This window comes from Crinia signifera, chromosome 6 (genome assembly GCF_055691185.1).
Source record: "Crinia signifera chromosome 6, ASM5569118v1, whole genome shotgun sequence".
NCBI lineage: Eukaryota > Metazoa > Chordata > Amphibia > Anura > Myobatrachidae > Crinia > Crinia signifera.
This window is the reverse complement of record NC_139222.1, coordinates 239207736-239228745: the sequence shown is the minus strand read 5'-3', so window position 1 is coordinate 239228745 and position 21010 is coordinate 239207736.

Sequence of the window (21010 nt, the reverse complement as noted above, 5' to 3'; positions counted from 1 at the left end):
TCCTCTGTGTTTGGACCCCAAATTTTTACATTGCACTGGACATCCACTTCCTGAGTTGGCCATATATCCATTTTCTTGCAAAGGGCAGTAAAGTGCTTATTGTGACCTCTTGAAATGCAGGTTTTATTTTTGGTGGTGTGTATCTTGCTTAGTATTCACCCTGGTTGTTGCAGGTCGTATTCTGGTGTCCACATTTCTTTCACCATTGCATTTGCAGGGTAACACATGTTTGGAGATATGCAACCTCTTGTTCTTGCTGATTGTTATTTTTGTCAATATTTTATATTTTAATTTTATTTATGATATTAAATTGTCAAATAAGCTGTGATGCTGAACAGCAAATAAATTTAATTTCACAATTAACACACAATTGTTGTATGTGTAATTTCTTATGTCAAACAAATAATACATTTATGTGTAGTTACTGACCAGGGTATTTATGTGCATTTATTGATGTGTTGTAGAAGTTTCCCATGTGTAACCCTCTCCATGGCCATTCACATGTTCATATCCAACTTTTCCCAGCTAATTAGTTTGTGTCAGCACATGTGCAGAGCAACTTAATAGGTGAGAACCCAGTTTCTGTGCAGGTGAGGTAACTCCTACATTAGTAGTTAAAAGCAGGTCCAGAACAATGAGTTTGTCATGGATTGGGTGAGGTAGCCCAACAAGGGGCAAAAGGGACATTTGAGTAGGAATGCATATGTGTCCTCCCTAAAAAACCAGTCACGTGTTGGTACAGGTATGTTAAAGATGTGTGAGTCGACCAAACATGATAAAATTGCTTGTGAACAAACATGTTTAAATATTTTAATATATATGATTTTTCAGTGTCATAAGCAGATGTAGGAATCCTTTGTTAGACAGATGTGATTGCAATAATGTGATTGGTGCATTTTACATCCTGAGTGTAGTAAAATCCAATACATAGCAGATCAGAAAGTGGTAAAGTTATGTATTTTGGGTACTATACAAAGATTGTGTGCAAAATAGTGGCCATGGCCTTAGAACATTGCTGCCACATCCTTGTAGCTCTTAGATGTGGTTTATGTATTTTTATCAAAATTAAAAAAAAATTGTTTGTATTCGAGTGAAAACGTTGACACATGTCGACTTGTGTAGATTGAGTGTGCTGCTGTTTAAAGTATATGAAAACACTTACTGAATGTGTGTAAATGGTTGCCAAATAACTACCTTAGCATATATAAGCAGGTCTTAAAAAGAATCTTAACTAAAATGAAACCAACCTTTACATGTAGAGAAGTGTAGAAAGATAAGCTTCCAAGGTGTTTGAGTGCTGTGTGTGGCTTGCAGGTAGTGAAATAATGGTTTGGACTTAATAGACTGCAGCATTGCTTATTACATTCAGGTGTATGTGCTTGAGTAGTAATCAGCGTTAATTAGCAGACCCAGGATTCTGCTCTCATGCGGTATTTGTAGGGGTGGTCTGGAGGTGGCGGCCGCCTGTTTTGTGTCCGAAATGCACGTTGCTTTCGCGGATCGAGCGGTTGTAGCAGAGTACATTTTTTGTGCACACCCCCGTGTACGCCCATGTTTACGCCCAGTTTTCCTCATTATTTCGGCCGCTCCCCTCAACACGCCCCTATGCCGCCCACAGTGACCGTACTCTTGCGGACAGGTTTTTTCGCACAGAAACATCCGTCCGTGAGCGTTGTGGAGTCGTCGCGCCTGCGCATTGCGGAAGGTACGCATGCGCAGATAAAAAAAAAACCAGAACGTACGCTTACGGCCCAGCCGCCCGAACCAGAATAAACCCCTATGTTTCTATGATATAATTCGATTTGGTGAGTTATTTTGTTTTTGTACAGGGAAAATACTGACTTTTTTTTTACACTGCAATATAGATCTCACTTTGAAGAAAAACCCCACCCAAATCTAACTCTCTCTGCACAAGTAACATCTGCCCCACCTGCAGTGCACATGGTTTTGTCCAGCTAAGAAGGAATTTGCCTCTAAGATTGAACTAGAATAAGGCCCTGTACAGTATATATTCCCTGTTCATGCTTAGCAGCAAGTGCTATATCCTTTATTATCCACTAGATGGCAGTCAGATCTTTCTGAGAGCGTACCAGGATTCTTACTAATGTATGTATTTTATATAATTTTTATTATTCAATATTTGTACAGTATATCTCTTGGTGCTTATTTAAAGACGTTGTTTGTCTCATGATTATACAGTACATGTACAATGGATAGAAATTTTCGAGTACAAAAATTGACATTTTTTTGTAATAACTTTATTGAATCATATATAGACAAACACCATTTCCTTGGTGATGGGCGCACAGGTGTGACGTCAGCTGACACAATGCACGGAATTAACCTGAGGAAGGTGGCGCATGGTGAGGGGAGCACATAAATTGTTGAGTTTTTGTATTTTTGTGTGTCCTGAAAAAATTGCAAAAGCATTCAAACGTTGACCTGATCAGCCAAACAGGCGTCTGCCTCTTATTTTTTGTTGATTCCCGCCTGACTCGGGTCCGTCCGCGTGGTCAGAACGTCATCTCCATGCGCCGGATTTCACGAGGCTTTAAATAGCGGCTGCTGCGCCCGCCATCTGCACTCCAGTCTAGTAGTGGGTTGGGAGAGGGTGTGCTGGTGCTGCTGCTGGGGCTTAAACTTGAGCTTGACCTTGACTTGAACGCAATATTTTTTATTCGCTGGGGCTGTCTCTCAGTGCTTCTGTGTAGTACTACTGTCTCCTCTGTGCGGTCTACCTCTGGTGTGCTGTGCTGTAATTAATTATTTTATTCGCTGGGGCTGTCTCCCTCAGTGCTGCTGTGTACTCTGTTCTCCTCTCTGCTTAGGGTGGGCTCTCCCTAGCAAGGAGGACAGTCTAACTGTGTACCTGTAGTACTACTGTCTCCTCTGTGCTGGGGCCTACCTCTGGTGCTGTGCTGTAATATATATTATATGAATAAATAAATAATTAATTATATTATATATAGTCCACTGGTACTGCCTGCACTGAATCTGCCAGTATTATTTAGTTACTCAGTCCACTGTTGCCACTGGCAGTGCTACTGCCTACTAGTGTACCTACCTAGTACATACTAGACTGCTACAGGTATATCTAATTTAATTAAAAAATAATACTTGTGCTGTGTGGGACTATAAAAAATAATTCCATGCTGCTGGTGCACTGACGTGTGCCACTGAGTGCCACTGCCAAGCAGTACCTAATAATAAAATTAATTATTATAAATTCTGCTGGTGCACTGCATAAAGCTGGTGGTGTGTAATATAACTACCTTTTGTGGTGACCACTGGCAGTGCTACTTCCTGCCTGCCTACCTACCTAGTAGTTTAGTTTCTCTACCTACTAGGCTGCTATATTATTAATACTTAATTAATTTAATTATATATAGTCCACTGGTGCTGCCTGCACTGAATACTGTGAATAGAGGTTGCCAGTATTATTGACTCAGTCCACTGTTGCCACTGGCAGTGCTACTGCCTAAGTGTACCTACCTAGTACAACTACATACTAGGCTGCTATATATAATTTAATAAAAAAAAATTGCTGCAGTGCCACTCTTACATGAGCCACGTGTTTGTGCTGCACACTTGTGTGGCTTAGCATAGTTATCCAGCTACCTCGGTGCAACCTTTTGCCCTAAAAACAATATTGTGAGGTGTGAGGTGTTCAGAATAGACTAGAAATGAGTGGAAATTAATGTTATTGAGGTCAATATAGCATAGGAGAAAAAAAAATTCTGAGATTTTAGCAGTTTTTATGCTTAAAAAAAAAAAAATCAGAATCCAAAAACCAAAAAATCCAAACACAAAACGTTTAGAAGGTGTTTTGGCAAAACTCATTAGAACCCAAAACCTGAAGGTAATCAGAACCCAAAACCCAAAACACGAAAAGTGGCCGGTGCACATCCCTAGTGTATGTATGTATGTATGTATGTATGTGTATATATATATATATATATATATATATATATATATATATATATATATATATATATAACAACCTGCTGGCAGTTACAGAAACCTGGCTCACACAATCAGACACGGCCTCGCCTGCAGCACTGTCACATGGTGGTTTCCACTTCACTCACACCTCCAGGCCTGGTAACTGTAAAGGAGGTGGGGTTGGTATATTACTGTCACAAGACTTCACATACTCAGTTCTACCATCTGCTCCTTCACTCACATTTACATCATTTGAAGTTCACTCTATTAGGGTTTTTTCCCCTTTCTCTCTGCGTGTTGCTGCTATCTATCGCCCACCTGGGCTTCCCAAAACTCAATTTCTGGAAGATTTCTCTGCCTGGCTCCCCCATTTCTTATCCTCTGACATCTCAACTGTCATCCTGGGTGACTTCAATATTGCTATTGCCAGTCCACCATCTTTGCATGCTTCCAAACTCCTCTCTCTAACCTCCTCTCTCGGCCTCTCCCAGTGGTCTGACTCCTCTACTCATGAGGAAGGCCACTGCCTTGACCTTGTTTTCACCAGGCTGTGCTCAGTCTCTGATTTTACTAACACTCCCTTCCCTCTCTCTGATCACAATCTCATTACCCTCTCACTCTCTTCCATTACCCCAAGCTCACTGACACTGAAATCATGCAAGCCTACTCTAACCCGCAGAAATACTAATGCAATTAATTTTCCACAATTTACCACCTCCCTGCAACAACAGCTCTCACTAATTTATACATTTACCTCTCCTGATTCTGCTGTTTCCCACCTCTACCAGACTCTTGAAACAGCCCTTGATGACGTGGCTCCAGCTACCCATTACACCCCACGTAGGCTTAGATGCCAACCGTGGCACACCAAAACAACAAGACAACTACGAAATCAGTCACGTAAAGTAGAACGCCAATGGCGCAAATCTCTTAGTATGACTGATTTCCTCGCATATAAAACTAGCTCCTACAGCAATGCTTTGGACACTGCCAAACAAACATACTACCAATCTCTCATCTCTTCTCATGCCACCAACCCTAAGCGACTTTTAAGACCTTTAAGTCTCTTCTGTACCCTCCCCCTCCTCCTCCACCGGCTACCATCAGTGCACAGGAACTTGCCTCCTACTTTAAGGACAAGATTGATAACATCCGAGATGAAATGGTATGCTCCACAATCTCTAACCCTCTTTCTGCCACACCTGAACCCTCTGGCACTTTCTCTTCGTTTGAGCCCACAAATGAAAAGAAAGTATCCGCACTCTTCTTATCCTCTTACTCTACTACCTCTCCTCTCGATCCTATACCTGCGCAAGTCATTAAAAATCTATCTCCTGTGATTATTCCAACCTTAACTAAAATCTGCAATCTCTCTCTTACTACTGGTACTTTTCCTTCTCTGCTCAAACATGCAGTGATAACTCCTATTCTAAAAAAACTGAATTCTGACCCTAACTCTCTCTCTAATTATCGTCCTATATCTCAGCTCCCATGCCTCTCCAAGCTACTGGAGAGACTTGTCTACTCTCGCCTCACAAACTTTCTTAACTCTAACACCCTATTAGACCCACTTCAGTCAGGTTTTCGCTCTCAACACTCCACTGAGACAGCACTGACTAAAGTGGTGAATGATCTGGTAACGGCTAAGTCTAAAGGCCATTACTCACTACTTATTCTTCTTGATCTTTCTGCTGCATTTGACACCGTCGATCACTCTCTTCTCTTACAAACACTACACTCCCTAGGTCTTAATGATACAGCCCTTTCCTGGTTCACATCTTACCTATCTGATCGCTCTTTCAGTGTTTGCTTCTCTAACTCTACTTCCTCTTCATTACCTCTGTCAGTCGGAGTTCCGCAAGATTCAGTCTTAGGTCCTCTGCTTTTCTCAATCTATACCTCCTCTCTTGGCAAACTAATCAGCTCTTTCGGATTTCAGTATCACTTGTATGCTGATGATACTCAAATCTATCTATCAACCCCAGAGTTGTCACCAGTGGTTTTGGGTCGAGTCTCTGATTGTCTCTCTGCCATCTCATCTTGGATGTCTTGTCGCCAACTCAAACTCAATATTTCCAAAACGGAATTACTTATATTCCCGCCAACTAAGAACAGTTACCATCCTGACATCTCCATCGCTGTTGAAAACTCGATAATCTACCCTACCCCACAAGCTCGTTGCTTAGGGGTCATCCTCGACTCTGAACTGTCCTTTCTTCCCCACATTAAATCTGTCTCCAAATCATGTTACATGCATCTAAAAAACATATCCAAAATACGACCCTATCTCACACAAGACACTACCAAATCTCTTATCCATGCACTCATTATATCCCGCATTGATTATTGCAATAGTCTCCTAACTGGTCTTCCCAAGAACAGACTCTCACCACTGCAATCAATTTTAAATGCTGCTGCTAGGCTGATCTTCCTTGCAAGACGCTCATCGTCTGCTGATCCGCTCTGCCAGTCCCTCCATTGGTTGCCTGTATATTACCGTATTCAATATAAAACACTTCTACTTGCTTATAAAGCTATTAACCATACTGCACCAGCATATATCTCTGCACTTATCACAAAATATCTCCCATCTCGACCACTACGCTGTACACAAGATCTGCGTTTCTCTTCTGCACGGATCACTAGCTCCCATTCATTATTACAGGACTTTTATCGGGCTGCTCCCATCCTATGGAATGCCCTTCCACGCACATTAAGACTCTCCACCAGTCTCCAAACTTTCAAGCGTTCCCTGAAAACTCACCTCTTCAGGCAAGCCTATCATATATAAGTTCTACATGCATAACCCTCCGAGGCACTTATGTATTATATAGCTTCCCTTCTGGACTTGTAACTGCTATGCTATTACTGGTTCCTGTCCTTATGTTTCCCCCCTATATCCCTATAGATTGTAAGCTTGCAGCAGGGCCCTCCTACCTCCAAGTCTGTCTGTTGTTACCCAGTTTGTTTTATCACTGTCTACTATTGTAAAGCACAACGGAATCTGCTGCGCTATATAAGAAACTGTAAATAAATAAATATATCTATCTATCTATCTATCTATATATATATATATATATATATATATATATATATATATAGATAGATAGATAGATAGATAGATAGATATATATCACAGAAAGTCAGCGGCACTCGGAGTCAATAACCACACAATAACACAGAAACTTAGTTTTCGATGTATTAAACATCTTCATCCGCATGATATATAATAATAATATAGCCAATCAAGTAACTCGAATTTGTAGTAAAATACTATATTATTACTATATTAATACTATATATTGATTCAGCCACAAAATGGCAGCTGCTTACAGTATATGTGCAGGCAACGGGAGCATCTAAAGTGTTATTGGCCATTTTCCATGCAGTTTGCTATACCTCTAGACATTTAAATCATAGATTAGTTAGGGAAAGAAAACCTAATTTTGTGCTATGAAACTGATCTATCTGAATGCAAATGTGGTGTTCAACATCATCGCAAAATGCCAAAATTTGCATGTGTAAAACAAATTGCTAACTGATTTTCTTATTTGTTTTTATTTTTGTTGTGTCATAATGCACCTGCTCTTATTAGTCTACAAATTTCCGATTAGACTTTGTATTAAATGTATGTTAATCACACATTACAACACTTTTTGGGAATTTGCCAGTGCCTAAACCATTTTTTTTCTTCAAAAATATGGTGCAAGCTCAGTGCCAGAGTCTTCAGACAATGCACTAGCTCAGGGGTCCTCAAACGATTTGCTCTGGGACCCCAACAAACAATAAAAATAATTATGGGACCCCAGAAAGTTACTGCAGAAGGTCATCACATCACATGTGTAGTCATCAGACAGACCATACATGGCAGCATTGTGGAGGAACTCAATGATGTGAGGAGTCTAAAATAACAGACAATTCAACAGATTATTCAAACTCCATGAATCACTGACTGAGATTAGAAAAGTCATCAGCCTGATGGTCAGCAACATGGAGCCATGACCCCATGCTGAGAAGGTTGGGACCCACTTTGGGGTCAGGACCCACGGTTTGAGAACCGCTGCACTAGCTTAATCTCATTCAGGAAAATGGCGGGTAGATACCCTGGATAGGTGATGTGTATAGAAAACCCCTGCAGTTGTTGGTGAGCAATTTTGTACAATGTTAAATGAATTCAATAAAATAGAAGCTCATGTAGGTTGGCAGACTGTATGATGTGATTATACAGGTACACCACTGATTTTCTGCCATCATCGGTTCCAGCACTGAGCCAGATTACCAATTTTGCCAGATTTGCCCCCACAGCATGATCCTGCTTGCAAGGTATACAAGCCTCTACGGGGCGTCTCAGCCCCGCAGCGCAACTCCCCCCCCCGCAGCCTTAAAGCACCTGAGGGAAGATGGCCCTGCTTGTGAGAGTTTTTATTCTGAATAGGAGGGGAAGACAGACAGGAGTGACACAGTAGAGGTAGATGTGAGCATAAATAGATGGTTAGGATGAGAGATGACTGGGTTTAATTAAGAAGTGGGTATTGAGAGCCGTTTTAGAGAGAGGTGGAGACTCTGACAGGAAGAGAATTCCAGAGATAGGGAGCAGCAGCATACCCTCCAGCTTTACCGATTTAGCCGGTACAGTATCGTTTTTTCACAGTCTGTACCGGCTAAAAAAATGTGTACCGAATGTACCATTTTTTTGCAATCGGGAACCACATCAGGAATCAAAGCGCAGCGGGCCGGGCCGGTCTACTCCTCTCAAGGGTGACTAGCAGCGTGGCAGTGGGAGCACAGGGGGCAGCGCAGGGAACCGGGCAGGAGAAGACAATGCAGTGGTGCAGTGCCAGCGGCGGGAGAACAGGACATCAAGAAAAAGCCCATACAAATTAAGGGGAAGCCATTAATTGGCTGAGACCTCTCTCGGCCAATCAGTGATTGGCTGAGAGAGGTCTCAGCCAATCAGTGGCTGCCCATTCACTATGGGCTTTTTTTTTAAGTCCTGTTCTCCTGCCGCTGGCGCTGCGCCCTCAGGGACTGGCTGGCAACTGGTGTGGGTCCACTGAAAAAAAATACACAGTACACATTCGGAAAAGGGTGTGTGACCACGCCCACTTTAACTGTGACCACACCCACTTTAACATGTGGCCTCACCCCCTTCCTGGATGTGTACCAATTTCTGCCCTCCAGATGTTGGAGAGTATGAAGCATGAGAGTAATGTGGAGGATCCAGACAAGGTTCTGGTGCAGTAGCAGAACCCAGGGGTGTAATTGGCAGCACCGGTGATATCCCGATATAAGTGTTTCCAGGGCAGAGTTCAAATGTTCTTGATGATGGATTAGCTGCCCAAGTGATAGGCTGGGGTGTGGGCTATGGTAAGGACAACTAGAGAATTTGCAAACAAATTATGCCTTGTTTTTCAAGAGGTTGTAATTTGAGGGATTTACTTGTTAAAACTAACATTATTTATCAACCTATGACATCTTTCAATCACCCTCAAACATAATTTTACCTGTGTATCGTCATTCGTTGTGTATCAAATCATTTGTCCTTGTAGCCTACAGTATATTGGAAAAACTGAATGTAAATTCAAGGAATGAATGACGATGCACAAGTGTACTATATGCCAAGCTCTCACAGCAGGAGTACTATACGCCAAGCTCTTACAGTTGTAGAATGGCATTTCTTAGAATTTATACACCCTGTAGCCAGTCTAAGATATCGTATGATAGATTGCATTCTATCATGGAAATCGAGGACTGAAATTGCTTCAATATGAAGCAAGATGGATACATCGATTGGATGTAATCGCACCACGCGGTCTAAATGAACAAATCTCCTATGCTATTTTTCATGAGATATTTCTTAATATAAATTTTTCTTAATATAAGACCTCTTCACTAGTTGTCTAATGATGTATATATTGATCATTTTATTATGTGTCGTATAGTTTTATTAAACTTGTTTCTAGTCACATTTGTTATAAGATATTATTTAACCACCATTGTTATATTGTATCACCATGGTGATGATGATGTTATTGAATAGAGACGTCTTTTATTGATGACATCACACACAAGCAGTGGAAGGGGTTGTGTTACAATGCACCCGCCTCTGCCCGACTCACTTTGTTTTGCTGTGTTTTTTATATAACTGTTATCCTGATGCCCATTTTTGATAAAAAAATGAAGCATTGATCACTATGGCTGTGAGAGAGTCCATTATTCATGCCATGAAGGGCAGGGGAATCAATTGTTGCATAAACTTTTTTTTACCATATAATGCCCTCACCAGTGCCATATATACACAATGACCACAGCAGTGCCAGTTACACAATGCCCCCTATACCCACAGTAATGCCCCCCCAGCAGTGCCGGATAAACAATGCCCCCCAGCCAGTGGTGCAAGTCTAAAAAAGGTCCTAGCGGTACAGTGTACCTAAGGTGCACGCCTGAAAAATGGGTTTGGCCATGTGGGGCATAGCTAATGAAAATGGGGGCATGATATACATATGCCCCCATTAGTGCAGTGCCAGATACACATATGCCCCCAATAGTGCCAGATACACATATGCCCCCAATAGTGCTAGATACACATATGCCTCCACAGTGCCAGATACACATGTGCCCCCACAGTGCAAGATACACATGTGCCCCCACAGTGCCATATACACATATGCCCCCACAGTGGTGCAGGTATGCCCCCACAGTGCCAGCAGGTATGCCCCCACAGTGCCATCAGGTATGCCCCCACAGTGCCATCAGGTATGCCCCCACAGTGCCAGAAACACATAAAGTATGTCCTCAATGTGCCATAATTTCCCAACAGCAGTGCAACTTACCATTGTTGTTGTAGCTACTGCTACCACCACCATCTTCTGCTGCTGTTGGGGGGGGGGGGGGTTGCAGCAGGTGCCTTTCCTGCCCACACCCTAGTCTGGTGTTCCCCTGCTGTCTGTCTCCTCTGTCGCTTGCCACCGGAGGGTAGGAGAGTGTATCACATGTCTCTCCTTCTCCTCATTGTGTCCCTGTGACTAGGCCATCGGCCAATCATACCTCGCGGGCCAGCTCCTGATTGGCTGGTGGCCCGCGAGCTGTAATTGGTTTACTGCCCGGCAGCTTATCAGGAGCTGGCCCACGAGCTTTGATTGGCTGACGGCCCAGTCACAGTGACACAGTGAGGGGAAGGCGAGACGTGCGATGCGCTCTCCTCCCCTCTGAAGGGAACCAGCGGCGGGGTCAGCATTAGTGGAGGAGACAAAAAAATGTATATCTACCAAGGGCAGTAAATAAACTGGGCGCTGATGTGAGGTGTTTTTTTTATGTAAACAAATAAAGCAGCTGCAAAACAACAGAAAAAGTGGCAACGCTTACAGATACATTTACACATATAGGGATTGCCTGTTATTAATTAATTAATTAATTAATACAATAATGGAAACATGATTAGTAAAATATAATATAAAATATAATAAAATAAATTGGTAAACTCCTCTGGCCCCTAGGATTTAATCTAGAATGGTCAGTCCTTATTGGGTTTCAACAATGATTGACAGATTATGGCAAATGTGAGTGGTTTGTTTTTGGAGAAAAGATGGAAATGTCTCACCACTTAATTTTGGGATTATTTCCGGGCTTGGGTCCGTGGTCCTCACTATTTTTGCGGAGATGTTGTTTCTTTATGGTGAACAGCCGCTGGAGGAATATCAAGAACCTTTGGGAGTTTCCCAGTTGGTGATGTCCTTTTACCAGATGAGTCCTTTTCCCAATAAAACAATAGTGTTGCCAAATGAGCTTCTTCCTGTTTTTGGAGGTTGCCAATAGTTAGGTAGTGGAGGCCTTAATTAGGTGCCAGAGCGGGTGTAGTGGCCCACCGATGCGTTTCACTGAATAATCAGCCTTGAAAAAGCTGTGCTGATCCCTCTCTCTAGAGGCTTTTTTACACTATACTACGCTGATTGCCTTCATCTCTTCTAAACCAAGCTCCTTGACAAAGGTCCATGGTAAGGACCAAAACGTTGGGGCATATTGAAGGATATTACTTCAGCACAATCCCATTATTGGAATAAAAACTATATCTTTTATGGATTTATAACAAAGTTTGGATACTTGTTATTCCGGCGAGTGCACATTCCGCACATACGAGTGCCGGAACCCTGGGACTGTATTTGGGTGTATGTATACGTGCACCTCTTGTAAGGCACCCCAGGTTGCACCGAGTTGAGTGAGAGTGCGGTCTTCCCTCGAAATATATATATATATATATATATATAGCTAGTTGAAAAAAAGCGTCACTCCAGGTACTTCGTTCAGACAATAAGTTTACTGTAGGTCAACAGTGTTTCGGGCCGGAGCCCGTCTTCCGGCCCGAAACACTGTTGACCTACAGTAAACTTATTGTCTGAACGAAGTACCTGGAGTGACGCTTTTTTTCAACTAGCTATCAATACAAGCGCTGGTAACGCCAGCTCATAGCGAGCACCCAGGCCAAGGTACCAGAGTGGAGCAGGGGCAGGTGAGGAGTGCCGGACTTCCGACTATATATATATATATATATATATATATATATATATATATATATATATATATATATTTATATTTATATATATATTGGTTTACGGCCAGCACTCCAAAAGAACTGGTAACAATGGCTCCCGGTGCCATCCAAATTGAAGATACGTAGATATTCGTGCGGTACTGGCAGCACTCAATGGGGGAGACTTTGCAAACAATAATGACAAGCTGACACCGTGCAGCTTAGGTGCTAACAGTTTCAGAATTTTATTCCTTCCTCAGAGTACTGAGCTTGTCATTATTGTTTGCAAAGTCTCCCCCATTAAGTGCCGCCAGAACCGCACGAATATATATATATATATATATATATATATATATATATATATATATATATATATATATATATATATATATATATATATATATATATATATATATATATATAGGAAGGTGAATGAGGCGGCACTCAAACGTTTTTTTTAAAGCGTGTATTTGGCAAAAAATAGGACCAACGTTTCGGGGTCTTAATCACCCCTTTGTCAAGGTGCAAGTGGAAACCGCCTCATTCACCTTCCTATCCATTCAACCCAGAGGGCACCAGGGTAATTGGATCCAGCTGTGGTAGTGCCAGGTCATCACCTGAAACTATATATATATATATATATATATATATATATATATATATATATATATATAAAAGAAAAATGAGGAGAGCAAGCGCTCATAGTGCATGAATCTGTTTTAAAAGTTTTATTAAACACAGGGTAAAAGGTTGGTGGTACAGAAAGCAGGGATCACGTACCGGATCAGGCGGTACAAACACCGCTGTAATTGCACATAGGGTAGCTGACACCGCAGCACAAATGTTGGAGAGGTTACACTCTATCGGGTTTACCAACGGGCGGCGCACACCATTCAACGGACAGCGGCCGATTCCAGCAGCGGTGATCAACTCTCCAAAGGTTCAGCTCCGGTCAGAGATGACGCTAGACCACGCACCAACGCGTTTCGTCATCGACTTCGTCAGAGGGCTGGCCTATCGTCATTCTCCGGCCTGTTTTATTCACCAAGGCAAAGATACAATCAGGGCGGCAGCTGAGCAATTAACTCTTGCGTGTATGAAAAATATTCAAGGGCTCAAACTAGCCATACTGGTTTACTTTATGCCGCTTCAATCTTAGCAGCGGTAATTGAACTCTATTATACTTTTGAATATAAAGCCACCATGATTGTAGCATATAAAATGTTACATACAATATTACATACAAATTACATAAAAAATTGTTACATAAAAAAATCTTGTTACATAGAAAATTATATTAATTAAGAAAGCGCACCAAAGCGCATACAGTGAAATGGCATAACTACTATGACTAATCTTAAAAAACTTTTTTGTCCATCACTTAATCGAATAAATGACATAATTATAAAAAATCGTTTCTATAGAATCATTACATTTTTAAGGAGATAGAAAAAAAGCATAACTTTTCTTCCCTTTTTGTTTAAGATATGTATACACATAAAAGAGAAAGCTCTTTACATAGGAAACAAAGTATATATACAGAAGCTGGTACAAAATATGAAAAAATTAATATACATATATAAATATGAACATACATATATGTACAAAAAAAAGGGCAACAATGTGCAAAAAAGCAGTATACAGGGTTCTCTCGATATCAATAGAGAAACATACAACAGGTTTATTCTTTTATAACTATTTCCTGTGGTCATACAGAACATCTCATCTCATAATATGTTTATATAAACCACTTCTATAGTGCCAGAAGCGACGAGAAAGAAGTAAGAGGGGAATAAATGGGACTGATTGTAAGAACCTGAGGGGAATAATGAAAGTAATAGAGAGGTTAGATGGAGCAATATTGGTCAATCATATATATATGGCAATGTCAATCAAACAACAAAACCACTTTAACCAATAAAGGCAGTAATTTCTAGTCCTTCATTTAATCCATCAGGACTTAGAGTGCCCAGATGGTACATCCAAAAAGATTCTCTCTTCAATAACATTTTTTCTCTATTTCCTCCTCTAATATCTGTGGTGACAGTCTCAATCCCCAAGAATTTCATTCCTTTAGGGTCACTATTTTGACAATGGGCGAAGTGCCTAGGCACACTGTGATTTAACACACGATTTTTAATATTCCTATAGTGCTCTAGGATTCTAATTTTTAAAGCCCGCTTAGTCTGACCCACATATCTGACACCACATGGACAGGTAAGAAGGTAAACAACGTGCGTTGTGTTACAATTAATGGCAGTTTTAATTTTCCATTTCTTACCCTCTTTCCCCACAACTTCTTTAGTTCCCTTTAAACAATGTGGACACATCTTGCATTTCCCACAACAGAAAAAACCCGTGACCGGGGACATCAAGAAAGGCATACGTTCTGTACTATTACTATTCTTCACAGGAAGCAGACTGGGTGCGAGCTTGGTTTTAAGAGTGCTAGCTCTTTTAAACACTATATCGGGTCTTGGACCCACAATATCTTTCAACAATGGATCCATCTTCAGAATGGACCAATGTTTGTTCAAACATTTACGTATTTGTATATTCTGGGAATTGAACTGAGTCACAAAGGGACAGAAATTGGAGGGGGTCTTTTCTTTTTCTTTGTACTGTAACAAATCCCTCCTTTCCAAATTCCTCGACCTTTCCAATGCATTCTCAATGAGTGTCTGAGGATATCCTTGGAAACCAAAAAGATTTGAACAATCAGCGAACACTATCCCGTTAACATCTAACAGGTTTGCTCCTTTACCACAGGAAGGAACCTCCTCTAGCGATGAACCCCGTTTTTTAGAACAGCGCTCCAACTCGACCCCCCAAAGATGGGGAAAAAGGTATCGAGACGAAGGGGCAAAAGAGGGAGAAAGAATACCCCTTTTCAAAAGACGAGTTCTGAACTAGCAAGTTCTAATATTAAAGGCATTTTCAATTTATCAGAAATAGAATTATCACAATCCCAACTTGACCTTTTAAAAAAAGGTTTGTCATTTGCCCCTGCAGCAAGTGTAAATAAATTTGCCCTACAGGTTGATTTAAATTTATACATTAGAAAATTAACTCTCAAACGTCACTTCACAAATTTTTTTAAGAAGGATGATGAACAAAACCAATTAGAGAGGATTAATACCTCAGGCCTGAAAAAACAGAGTACTTATTATCCAATAGAGTCTCGTGGCCCCAATTTGGAGCTATTTGCCCAATTAGTAAAAAAAGAGTTTGAGGGGTTGACAGAAAAAATTGAGATAAAAGAAAAAAACCTCACTTTTAAAGAAAACCGAGCCTTAAAGGAACTCATGAATAATGAGAACCTGGTATTCAAACAGGCTGATAAGGGGGGGGGGGGGGGGCTTGTCATTTTATCCAGGGATTATTATGTAACTGAGATGGAAAGGTTACTGTCAGATCCAGTTTCATATAAAGTGCTGGCTGGAGATCCGACAAGAGAGTTTGTGGAGGAACTCAAAAACATTTTGGACTTTGGTATATCATGTGGTGCAATTTGCAAAGAAGAGTATGACTATTTATACAATGACCAACCTAGAGTGGCAACAATTTACCACTTGCCAAAATTGCACAAAAATGAACCCCACCCGGTCGCCCGATCGTATCGGGCATAGAGTCTGTAACATCGAGAGTATCCGCATATGTGGATAAATTCCTACAAAAATATGTCCCGAGGTTAAAATCATATACCAAGGATTCTATTTCGGTGCTCCAGACAGTAGAATCTCTGGATTGGCAAAAGGAATTTAGTTGGGCAACTATCGATGTGAATTCTTTGTACACATCGATCCCACATGAGAAGGGATTAATGTGTATAGAGAATGTCTTAGCAAGAGATGCTGACATTTCTGATACTAAACGTGTATTTATTGTAAAATGCCTTAATTTTGTCTTAAAGTCAAACTACTTTACTTTCTTGGGGCGCTATTTCATCCAGCTGTGTGGTACAGCTATGGGGACGATTTGCGCCCCGGGGTTCGCAAATTTATATCTGGGTGAGTGGGAGGAAGAGTGTATCTTTCATAACAACCCTTTTTTGGACAAAATTGTCCTATTTAGGCGCTATATAGATGATCTGCTGTTGATTTGGGGTGGATCCCAGGAGGAGTTTGTTCAATTTGTTGAATTTATACATGACAACCAGTATAATTTGGGGTTCACATACAATTTCAACAGCAGGAGTCTAGAATTTCTGGACCTTACCCTTGTGGCAAAAGAAGAACAATCAATGAGTGTTGAAACCTGTACCTTCTTTAAGAAGGTTGATAGCAATAATTATTTACAATATGACAGCTGTCACCATAAAAAATGGAAAAGTAATCTTCCATATTCACAGCTGCTGCGGCTGCGACGAAATTGCAGCAATATAGAAACATTTGAACAGCAAGCTTTGGTGTATATTGCGAGATTCCAAGAGAAGGGATATCCTCAGACACTCATTGAAAATGCATTGGAAAGGTCGAGGAATTTGGAAAGGAGGGATTTGTTACAGTACAAAGAAAAAGAAAAGACCCCCTCCAATTTCTGTCCCTTTGTGACTCAGTTCAGTTCCCAGAATATACAAATACGTAAATGTTTGAACAAACATTGGTCCATTCTGAAGATGGATCTATTGTTGAAAGATATTGTGGGTCCAAGACCCGATATAGTGTTTAAAAGAGCTAGCACTCTTAAAACCAAGCTCGCACCCAGTCTGCTTCCTGTGAAGAATAGTAATAGTACAGAACGTATGCCTTTCTTGATGTCCCCGGTCACGGGTTTTTTCTGTTGTGGGAAATGCAAGATGTGTCCACATTGTTTAAAGGGAACTAAAGAAGTTGTGGGGAAAGAGGGTAAGAAATGGAAAATTAAAACTGCCATTAATTGTAACACAACGCACGTTGTTTACCTTCTTACCTGTCCATGTGGTGTCAGATATGTGGGTCAGACTAAGCGGGCTTTAAAAATTAGAATCCTAGAGCACTATAGGAATATTAAAAATCGTGTGTTAAATCACAGTGTGCCTAGGCACTTCGCCCATTGTCAAAATAGTGACCCTAAAGGAATGAAATTCTTGGGGATTGAGACTGTCACCACAGATATTAGAGGAGGAAATAGAGAAAAAATGTTATTGAAGAGAGAATCTTTTTGGATGTACCATCTGGGCACTCTAAGTCCTGATGGATTAAATGAAGGACTAGAAATTACTGCCTTTATTGGTTAAAGTGGTTTTGTTGTTTGATTGACATTGCCATATATATATGATTGACCAATATTGCTCCATCTAACCTCTCTATTACTTTCATTATTCCCCTCAGGTTCTTACAATCAGTCCCATTTATTCCCCTCTTACTTCTTTCTCGTCCCTTCTGGCACTATAGAAGTGGTTTATATAAACATATTATGAGATGAGATGTTCTGTATGACCACAGGAAATAGTTATAAAAGAATAAACCTGTTGTATGTTTCTCTATTGATATCGAGAGAACCCTGTATACTGCTTTTTTGCACATTGTTGCCCTTTTTTTTGTACATATATGTATGTTCATATTTATATATGTATATTAATTTTTTCATATTTTGTACCAGCTTCTGTATATATACTTTGTTTCCTATGTAAAGAGCTTTCTCTTTTATGTGTATACATATCTTAAACAAAAAGGGAAGAAAAGTTATGCTTTTTTTCTATCTCCTTAAAAATGATTAAGTAATGATTCTATAGAAACGATTTTTTATAATTATGTCATTTATTCGATTAAGTGATGGACAAAAAAGTTTTTTAAGATTAGTCATAGTAGTTATGCCATTTCACTGTATGCGCTTTGGTGCGCTTTCTTAATTAATATAATTTTCTATGTAACAAGATCTTTTTATGTAACAATTTTTTATGTAATTTATATGTAATATTGTATGTAACATTTTATATGCTACAATCATGGTGGCTTTATATTGAAAAGTATAATAGAGTTCAATTACCGCTGCTAAGATTGAAGCGGCATAAAGTAAACCAGTATGGCTAGTTTGAGCCCTTGAATATTTTTCATACAAACAAGAGTTAATTGCTCAGCTGCCGCCCTGATTGTATCTTTGCCTTGGTGAATAAAACAGGCCGGAGAATGACGCTAGGCCAGCCCTCTGACGAAGTCGATGACGAAACGCGTTGGGGCGTGGTCTAGCGTCATCTCTGACCGGAGCTGAACCTTTGGAGAGTTGATCACCGCTGTCCGTTGAATGGTGTGCGCCGCCCGTTGGTAAACCCGATAGAGTGTAACCTCTCCAACATTTGTGCTGTGGTGTCAGCTACCCTATGTGCAATTACAGCGGTGTTTGTACCGCCTGATCCGGTACGTGATCCCTGCTTTCTGTACCACCAACCTTTTACCCTGTGTTTAATAAAACTTTTAAAACAGATTCATGCACTATGAGCGCTTGCTCTCCTAATTTTTCTTTTAGATAAATCACCTGTGGATCCAGGATTGCCTCTGTGGAGGCAGAGAGTTTGAGCTGCCGGGAATTAAAACCTGAGTGCAATATTAAGAGACACTTGGAGAGGAGACCCTCCGTAGGGTATATGGTCTAAATTGGACACTGGCTTTCTGAACTATTTGCGCACTGGTATTCTTTTGCTGTATATATATATTAGGGCGGAGTGAAAAAACTGAAATTGAGAAATTCAAAATCGGCTAGTGTGGAAAAGTTGTGACTTGACTTGAATAAGAAACGTGCAAAAGCATTTTGATCTGAGTCAACATCTTCTGTTCTGGCAAGAGGCCTGAAGTTTCACTTTTTTGGTGAAAATGACGAAAACTATGAAGATGCTCCGATCTAGTTAAAATTATGTCAGGATGTCTTAGAGTGGTTCATTAATATACTTTAGCATAGTAAAAGAGAGTACGAGTAGGGAAGCCAATCCCAGAGCATTTTTTCAATCCCGGAATTCGGGATTGAAAAATGCCCAATCCCGGGATTCCCGGGATCCCGGGATTGGCTTCCCTAATTAAAAAAAACCTGCCCCGGCCACCCCGCATATTTACTTACATGTGCAGTGCGGCCGGGCGGGTGTTCGGTGAAGCTGGGAGGGTGGGCGGTCCATTGCTGGAGCCGGGCGGGAGGCGGCCACTTCAGTTCCGGAGCCGGGCAGGGAGGTGTGCGGGCTTCTTGGCCTGCGCAGCGTGACCTCTGGCCTTGTCACGCTGCGCAGAGCCACAACGCCGGGACGGGAGTAGCCGGGCAGAGTCTGAGCACTTGCTCAGACGCTGCCGGCATTAGACTGCGCATGCGCAGTCTAATCCCGAAATCCCGGGATTGGAAACTCCAATCCCGGGATTGAAATCCCGGCGTTTTAGGGGCCAAATCCCGGGATCCCGCCGATCCCGGGATTGGCCACCCTAAGTACGAGCTTGTCCTAGTGCAAAGTGACTGAGTGCGGGAGAAAAAATCCCTAATAATTGACCCATTTTCATGGTCACAATTGTGAATATTGTGTGTTTTCTCCTGAACGTGTTTATAATAGAAGAAGCACAAATACTCTAAATGGAATTTCGGTGACACTGTGTGAAATATAACACTGCATAATAGCCCTTAATCAGACCTGATCCCAGTACAAATGTGTTCTCAAAATGGGCAAAACAAATGCTGCATTGCAGGTGGGGCAGATGTAACGTGCTGAGAGAGTTAAATTTGGGTGGGGTGTGTTGAAACTGAAATCTAAATTACAGTGTATTGGATTTATGCTGCTCTCTTTGCAGTGCATATACAAAGATAGACAATCCTGTGTATATAAATAAGAAATAACTGTTGCAGTCTGTTATTGAAAAACAGTAACTGTTACAATAAGTATTACAAGTAAGTGTAAACTGTCTAATGTATCATTTTACATATCACTTCTGTTTATTGACAGAAAAACAGTGTTGCATCCCCTATACTAAGAGCATTACAGCATATAATTATGCCAAAGATAAGCCAATATATTAACTGTTAAATACGTTGAAGTGTATTATGATGTAATAAATTGTAAGCTTGCAGCAGGGCCCTCTAACCCCCAAGTCTGTCTGTCATTACCCAGTTTGTTTTATCACTGTCTACTATTGTAAAGTGCAACGGAATCTGCTGAGCTATATAAGAAACTGTAAATAAATAAATAAACAAATACATCTAATGTTTAGGGGGGGGGAAAACAAGAACATTGATTCAAAAAATAACAGGTTAATCATTCTATGAGTGGTGTCCAGCAGTACATATATGCAGTGTTGCAAGTAAGGTGGTACGGGGTGGTACGGAGTACCTGTAAGAAATATGTTGCAGGTACGCAGTACCACTTACCCCTGATCCACTGTCAATTCTATTTTTATTTTAAGTCTAAATATAATGCATCCGCAGCCCGCTCAGCCAGCGTTATGATTGGTGCTGTATGCAGCTATCGGCTACTGCTGATTTAGCCTGTCACACCAACAGGCATCAGCAGCTACGACAGCATGAAGAGCAGGCTCCACAATTGTAAGCACAAGCTGCCCGTCACTCCCCCAAGCAAGAGCCAACCCACCCCCT